The sequence below is a fragment of the Dipodomys spectabilis genome, unplaced genomic scaffold, assembly GCF_019054845.1.
Source record: "Dipodomys spectabilis isolate Male_0828 unplaced genomic scaffold, ASM1905484v1 ptg000051l, whole genome shotgun sequence".
Taxonomy (NCBI): Eukaryota; Metazoa; Chordata; class Mammalia; order Rodentia; family Heteromyidae; genus Dipodomys; species Dipodomys spectabilis.
Genome location: NW_024870728.1, coordinates 20,970,515 through 20,976,514, shown reverse-complemented (window position 1 = coordinate 20,976,514; position 6,000 = coordinate 20,970,515). Strand labels below are relative to the sequence as shown.

The 6,000-nt window shown below is 47.2% G+C and overlaps 1 protein-coding gene across 7 annotated transcripts in view; it reads left to right on the top strand.

Annotated features, from left to right (window-relative positions):
- Nucleotides 1-995: 995 nt before the first annotated feature.
- The window catches only part of Creb1 (cAMP responsive element binding protein 1), a 60,969-nt gene continuing 55,964 nt past the window's right edge, over nt 996-6,000 (top strand). For 5 of the 7 annotated variants that reach the window (XR_006147341.1, XR_006147342.1, XM_042678930.1 and 2 more), the window contains exon 1: nt 1,008-1,206. The gene's annotated coding sequence lies outside the window, so the exon portion shown is untranslated. Of the gene's footprint in view, nt 1,207-6,000 lie in introns of all 7 variants that reach the window. The other 2 variants (XM_042678928.1, XM_042678929.1) reach the window with 2 other exon arrangements.

The following is a 6,000-nucleotide window of genomic DNA, read 5'->3' as shown; positions in this document are numbered from 1 at the left end:
AGAAATGACAGCCGGGAGCCAGACAGAGAAAGCAGGCAGGGAAGTCGGTACCGACGGAACTGGAAGGGCGACTCTTCGGTGAGTCTCCGCAGCCACTGAGGGGCGGAGTCAGAAGGGACAAGGAATCACAAAACTTGCCCGGGGACAGAACCTGAGGGTTCAACTAAAATAAATAAATAAATGAAACCGAGCCCGGGCGGCTGGCCCCGGGTGACCGACCCGAACGCTTGGGAGTCCCCGGAAGTCACACCCTCCGGGAGACGCAGGCCGCCGCTGCACCGGGACTGACGCGCAACCCACCCGGGATGGCCCCCGGAGGAGGGCGGCAAGGTGGGGGCACGCACCTCGCGTGGGGAAGAGCTGCGTCCGGAAGGACGCGGGCCGTGAGAGGGTCCGGATCGGCCGACGTACCCCTGGGCCTCGGCTGCCAGCGGTGTCGCGAGTTCTAGAAAAGGATCAGCCGGGGCCAGCCGCAGGCAGGGAGCTGTGTCTGGAGAACACCCCTCCCGCCCCGCCGGCTCCCGCACTCCGGCCGGGTCCCAGCCCGCGAGGCGCGGCTCCCGCGTCCCCACCGCGTTTGAAAGTTCCCGGGCGCGCGGCGGCGGCCCCGGGGCCCGAGGCCGCCGCCCTAGCGCCCGCCGCCTTCCGCCGCTTCCCTCCGCGGGGCCGGCCTCGCGCGGGAAACAGGAGTTTCCACGATAGCCCTCGACACCCGGGGAGTCCCGACCTGGCCACACGCAAACCCCGCGGCCTCCACACTTCCGCCGCCCGGTTTGAAAGCGTCCGAAACCCCTCGGCGAAGTCCGGCTCGTTTTCTCCCGGAACCCGTCCCCAACCTCCCCGGCTGGCCCGCCTCACCGCGTTTCCCCCTTCCGCCGCGTCCGGAGAAGGCCGAAGGCCTTCGGCCCCTTCCGCCGGCGGCGCGGGGCGGGGCGGCGCGGGCCGCTCCGGGCCGGGCTCGGCTGTTTCCGTGCGCGGCCGCTGCGCACTCGGCGCTGGGCGGCGCTGGCTGGCTCCCTGGCTGCGGCTCCTCAGTCGGCGGCGGCGGCTGCTGCCTGTGGCCCGGGCGGCTGGGAGAAGCGGAGTGTTGGTGAGTGACGCGGCGGAGGTGTAGTTTGACGCGGTGTGTTACGTGGGGGAGAGAATAAAACTCCAGCGAGATCCGGGCCGCGAACGAAAGCAGTGACGGAGGAGCTTGTACCACCGGTAAGAGGAGCAGGAGGAGGAGGCAGGAGCCGGAGAGAGCCGGGGGGACGGAGGGGGGCCGGGGAGGCGCCGGACACCCGCGCCCGGGGCCTTCCCCTCGCAGGAGGGGCCGCGGTAAAGATGGAGCCTCCGCCCGAGCCCCACAACCTCGCCGCCGCTCGCCGCGAACAAAGGATAATGGCGGCGGACTGGAGCCAGCGGCGGCCGGGCGGCAGCGACTCTGCCTGCAGCCAGCGGCGGCGCTCATGGCGGGGGGCGGCGGGCGGCGGGCTCGGGTGGGAGACGGCGACCGGGGGTGTGTGCGGGCGGGCGGGAGGCCGGCCTCGGCGAGCTGGCGCCCGCGTTCCCGTCGCCGCCGCCGCCGGCCGGGCCAGGTCGGGCCGGGCCGGGCCGGGCGCGGAGCCGGAGCCCGAGCCCGAGCCGCCCCGGGGGAGGCCGCCCGCTCGCCCGCCCGCGTCCCCCGCTCGCCGCCGACCCCGCTGTCCGCTCCGCTCGGCCCTGCCTGGCCGGGCCCGGCTGTGCGCCCGGGCTGCCGCCGCCCGGCTGCCCGTGGGGGGGTGGGGGTGGAGGAAGAAGGCGACAGTTGAGGGCAGAGGAGGTGAAGGTGCCGGCTGCCATCCCGGGCGCCGCCGGGCTCGCGGTGCCGGCTGGGCGAGGGGACGGGCGGCGAGGGTCCGACCCCCCCCCCCCCGCGTTCTCTTTGTGTAATAAAGTTCGAAACTCAAGGTTTGCTCTCGTGCTGTATTTTATTCTCGCCCCTTTCCCCTCGCTCTCACCACCTTTGGCCGAGGATGCTGGTGGCTGCCCTGTGCTGCTGATTTTCGTGCTTTTCAAGGGAGTTTTGGATTCCCCCTTCCTTCCTCCCATCCCGTTTTTTTTTTTTTTTTAAAGTGAGTAGTCATGGAAGTGTGATGTTTTTGTTTTTGTTTTTGTTTTGGCAAGGAAAGGAATACTAAGAAAAACATTTTGCAATAACTTTGAAAAGAGACTGTGGGGATCTGGTGGCGGGGAAGCTGGTGTTTGCACACAGTTTCGGTTTTAACCTTTCAGCAAGGTTAGTAATCGCATCGCAGGCCATCCTTTTGAAACCCCCCGTAGAAATGGTTAGTCGAAAATGCTTGGCTTTTTGCATCCGTTTTTCTTTTTTGTTTTTATCTTTTTGGGGGGGGGGGCAGAGGCGTTTGAGTCATCTGCACCCCCCACTCCCCCCCCACTCGCCCCCCCCACACGGACACACACAACCCCAGCTTACTCCCCCCCCCCAACACTTTCCACGTACTTTTGTCTGAACTTTAATGAAGGATTGATTTAATTCTAATTCTTAAAATAGGCATTAAAAGTACCCATTGTTTGTCTCGAGTGCAGTAGCTAATCTCAGTCTGAGATTGATGACAATTTAAGCCTCAAGACTTTTTTCTTTGCCTATTGGGGGGAGGCGGGAGAGGCGGCCAAAAAAATTCCTTGACACATGGCTTTAAAAGACATGTTTAAAGGACTTGCAGTATGACCTATTTAAATTTGTCAAACACTCGCAAGACGTTAACCTTTCCTTCTGGCCTGTTTGCTTTAGATCTGTCTTCTTGAGCATAAGGTACTTTTGGTTGCCATCTATTAAAATCTTGTACGTGTAACAGCTCATTTCCTAATGTAAAGCACCAAATGAATATTTGAAAGAAAAACAGTTACTGCAGTTGATGCATGGAAGGCTTCTAGGTAGGAATAAATATTGACTTAATAGAAACAGTGTCTTCTGATTTCTGTATCCACGTCGCTTTTCCAAAACCTCCTTTGCTGCATTGCTAGTTTTTTAAGGACAACATTAGCAATTTGTCATTGCCAAGAAAATTAAGACAAATACAAGGAGTTTTTCCACAAAGAATGATTTTATTTACAAATACAAAAGAAGTTATAGGATTGATGGTGGTAAAACTACTGCTTTTCCTTTAAAAACAATTTTCTGTAAACAAAAAAAGTACACTTTTTTTTAACCTTAGCCTACAAGAATGATTCTGTGAGTTTTAAAAAATATTTTCTGATGTGTTGTTCAGCCCCGGCCAAAGATCCTTTCAGGTTTATTTTACTTGCAGATTTGTAATTTGTGGTTCTATGCAATTTTAGATGAAACTTTGCAAACATTTTTATTCATATTTTTTATTAGGTCTGAATAGTTAATAAGTTTTTGTTCTTACAGAAATAGCTTTACTTTTCATCTCTTGTTTTAAGATACTTGGTTTTAAGTACAGTATAGTTAGAGAAAACCAAGTATGCATTTTCCACTTCATCTTATTTTAAAACGTCTTTAAGAGACAATCATTTATTTAAAAAATGCTTGCAATGTATGAATGAAATTTCTCTACTTCTAACTATCTCAGAAAACTAGAAGCTTGGCTGTGATAGTCTTGAGAGACATCTTCTTTGATGTATAACTTCTGGTGGTATCTTTACTTTGAGTGGTTAAAGCTCATTCAAGAATGTAGCAGGTGTCAGAATATTTTTTTTCTTACCCATTCTGAACTCATCTCTGCTGCAGGATCACTTGAGACAAGTTTAAGTGTTACTAAGGAATTTTTTGACCGAAGGGAAATTTCTTAATCTCAGACTCAGTTTCCTTATCTGTAATATTAAATAACAGCATTTAAGTTGTGAGGTAAAGTACTATCCTTAAGCTAGGTCTTTAATTATAGCTGTCATAGCTTCATTTTAACTTTCTATTTTTGGAAACTGATGCAAGTTTATTAACTTCTCCATACTATCTTTAATACTTACTGTATTTAATGCACTGGGCCAGAAGATGCCAAAAATCCAAAATTGAGCATCACCATCTTCACTTTCAAGAAACTTGGGAAATCGGTGATTAAGTAAGGCAAAAGACATAAACCTTGAAATAAAAGAGTATATATGTTTTGCATCTTCAGTTTTATTCTTTGGAAAAGACAATTCAGATAGTCTATAATTTTAAATAAATATATATGATATAAAATGCTGTGAATTTTCTCTATCCATTACCCAAATGTTGCCCAATTACTATTTGCCATTTCATATGCAAACGTGTATACGCATTGCCTCTAAAGAGGCAATTTACAAATTGTAGCATGCTGTACCTGCAATCCTAAATCTTGTTCCTTCCCCAACTGCTATCTCCTTCAGCACCCACATCCCAACATTTACTATGGACACATAAACCTCTGTACATATATTACTTGTATGAATTAACCATTTAGTGAGCTAATTTTACTTTTACATCAAATATGACCTTTTAAACTTTGTCATGCCTTTAAACAAAAGAGATTTCATTTGAATGTAAAATACCGTTTGTGACAGGAAGTTGGTATTTGAACTGCCTTATTTCCTTTTTAGCTCCGGTTTAAAAGATTGAGTAAAATGATCAAGATGAGGGAAACAAACTTAAGATTTAACTCACAAAGTGGATTTAGTCTGTTTAACTTTTGGAGATTCTTACAGTCAGTGAACATTCTGCTTCCTTCAAATATTTTGGCCAAAAAGCTTCTGAAGTTTTAGCTCTTAATGGAAAAGTGCATTTAATTTAGTCCTGTTTTGTTTTATAAGCAGACAACTGAGCTGTTTGTAACTTAGTAGTAGAGTACCTGGCTAGCAAAGTGTAAGGTTTGATTACTCAGCACTGCGAAAGAATATATATAATATATGTGCATGCACATGCACATTTCAACTCAAGCACAAAACTAATTGCAGTATTGTTTCCTTTGGGGCTCTTAAAAAATAGCAATGAGCCCTAGTACATTTTTAATTGCTGTGTTTATCTTTAAAATACAGTTGCTATGGGTTGTCTAAGCGAAACTAAGAAAGTAACAAATACACATACCATACATCTTTCAGAAATGATTAAAGCTGCTATGATATACTTTGGTTTTCGTTTAAGTTGAGAAGTTAATGTTGTGACTATATGCTTGTTTTCGTGTGTATTTATTATTTAATACTTACTATTTTAATGCAGTTTTTCTATTAGAATTTTGAAGTTTTAGTGTAAATGACATAAAACATTAATATAAGCTGCTTTTATCTGTTAAATAATAAAGATGTGCACAAGTATGCATCTTTACTAATTACAGAAGCAGGAATGGCTAGATACTTGAAACCTGTAAAGGCAGGGGCTTGGAATGTGGCTGAGTAGTAGAGTGCTTGCCTAGCATGCATGAGGCCCAGGGTTCAATTCTTTGGTACCAGATAAACAAAAAATAAAATGATTCAAAAGAAATAAGCCTCTAAAGGCAGGCTACCAGCAAGTTGATTGATTCATAAATCACCTCTTGTGGTGGATTTAAAAATCATTGAACTAAAGAAACAAACATAATATGAAAATGGCTGTTTATTAATGTATTCTAGGCCAATTTGATAATGAATTAATAAAATTATATGTGCTAACTTGATCATTCTATAAACCGACCCTAGTCAGCTTCCTGAAATTGAAATATAATTGAAGTTAGGCACCACTTTTATGCCTTTAAATTTAGGTTTGGGGCTAAAACTCATAAAACTAGCCAATTAGTTTTTCTTCTCATCCAGAACATAATGATGCTTCTTAAGATGTGCGCACTTGTCTCTAGTTTTTTGTTTGTTAATTTTGCATCCTTAGTTTGACCCAAAAAGTCCATGTAAGGATAGATTTTATTCTATTTTTGGCCAGTTTTGTTAGGTTATCTATAAGAAATCGTCTTTCCATATTACAGTTTATCCCCACAGAAAAATAACCTATAATTTTATACATACATTATACATACCCAGAGGTGAAAGATTCCTAAAAGTAAGTATTTAATC